General features: G+C 34.7%; 1 pseudogene; it reads right to left on the minus strand.

The window, feature by feature from the left end:
• Positions 1 to 233: 233 nt before the first annotated feature.
• On the minus strand, positions 234 to 1,885 carry LOC148581245 (uncharacterized; annotated as a pseudogene).
• Between the last annotated feature and the right edge of the window lie 209 nt (positions 1,886 to 2,094).

Genomic DNA, 2,094 nt, shown 5'->3' on the forward strand with positions numbered 1-2,094 from the left:
TTTTTTGACTTTCTTAAAAAATTAATCAAAATCTCCAAATTATCCCTTCTTTTTATCTTTAACTACCTGCAACACCCTATCATTATCACCACTGCCACCAGTATTGCCATCACTACTAATACCACCGAAGAAAAAAGAACACCCTTTACCTGTAAAGGAGAAGGTTCTCATCAAGCTTGTTTCAGACATTGACAACAGTATAACTAACACCATGTCAAAACAATAGAATATAACTAAGTCAAAACACAATAGATAATTCTCATGTATTCAAGATCCTTAAATGTTAACATTAGAAGAACCTCATCATCAACTTCATGAACTTCAAACACAGGTACGTAACTACCCAACCCTAACAAATTTAGCCAAACTCTAACAGCATCTTCATCAAACCTCGCCCTACCACTATTTCCATTCCTATCAAAACCAGCCCTTCTCCAATCCCTTCCATTAGTATCTGAAGGCTCAGATACCTCAATTCCATCTTAATAATTATGGTGATCACTACTCTTGAAGGATCTCTTATTCACATCAACCCCAAAATTCTCCATTGATTTCACAAGGCTTTGATCCTTCTTAGGGCTTTTAGAAATTTCAAAATCAAATTTCCAACACCTGTCAACTCCCCTCATCGCGGCCATTGTACTTCTCTTCCTCTTCTCTGATGCCAACGCCAACGCCACCACCATAACCTTCATTGATTCTTGGAATCCAATTCGATCTAACCCCCTTGGAACCGCTTTTCTTGGATTCTTTCACTTTCTAGTTGCTAATTGCAAAGCCACCGATGTTGTTATTATGGTTCCTTTCCCTCTCGTCACCCTCTAGGGTTTGGCTAAGGGTGTCTTATTTTTCTTTGGTGGTGATGGCAGTGCTAGTAGTAGTGGTGGTGATGCAGTGATGTTGCAGGTGATTAAGGTGATGGTGGCGATGAAGGGTTATGGTGTTAGAGGTTGAAGATAGAAAAGAGGGGTAATTTAGAGATTTTGGTTAATTTTTCAAAAAAATTAACAAAAATTTAAAGGTTGAGTAGTTTTGTCACAAAGAACTCATCTTTCATGAGTATAAGTTTAGTTTCATTCTTTAGTAGGTAATTTTGTTAGTGTTTTGAAAATTCGTGGATAAAAATGGTTATTTTTCCTAAATATCAATTGGAAACACATGCATGGAAGGAGTATTATTTGGCATGCAATCTCTTTGTAAATATCTCTTTATCTTTGTTGTGATCTAAACCTAAACTCTGAAATACATAATTAATTCTCTCACGATTTTCTTAGTCGCACTAACTAACACCACAAGCACCACTCAAGTGATGGTGTCATATGCATCTTAGAACTTTTCAATAATTACATTTCTAATCAACTTTGTTTCTTTATTGCTTTTGTTAATTCATCAAATTTTTAATTTGTTCTCTAATTTGAACAATTCTTTTCAGGTTATTTTCTAGCTTCACCATATTAGTTCTTGGCTATCATTTCATATATAAATGCATTACATTTATTTCATTGTTAAGTAAATATTAATATCATCAAACTTATTGGAATTTCCAAAAATTGATTAGTTTAAATTAATGAACATTTAATTTGCTTAAGATATTACATCTAACTTTTGTAGTTAACTAATATTTGGTAAACTAGAATTTTATCGGTATATCATATCTAACCCATAGTTATCAGAATCAGACCAGATGAGTCGGTACGATTGGAAAACCAGTAAACCAGAAGTTTAGTCGGTTCAATTTTGCATTAGGACTGGACTTACAATCAAACCGATCAACGGTGGTTAAATCCGTTGAAAACTGAACGGTTCTCTTCGAACCGCTTGCAGGAACTGCGTAGGTCCACGAGTGGGCAAGTGCTCTACTGTGTAACACCCTCACTATCAGCATGTCATGTTTCTGGCTACGTCACTCTAATAGCTTGGATATTAGGACAACTCTAAATACATTTAATACTAAGATAGGAGCCTGTTTAAAACTTAAAAGCGTATAAACCGCAAAGAAAGACTTTTTACTTAGAGACATACCTACATACAAACCAAATATAGTACTTATGAATAAATTTGTAAAGAAAGACTTTTTAAACCCTATCCCTCTTA

The sequence above is a fragment of the Arachis ipaensis genome, chromosome B10 (assembly GCF_059453495.1).
Source record: "Arachis ipaensis isolate K30076 ecotype BB chromosome B10, ASM5945349v1, whole genome shotgun sequence".
NCBI lineage: Eukaryota > Viridiplantae > Streptophyta > Magnoliopsida > Fabales > Fabaceae > Arachis > Arachis ipaensis.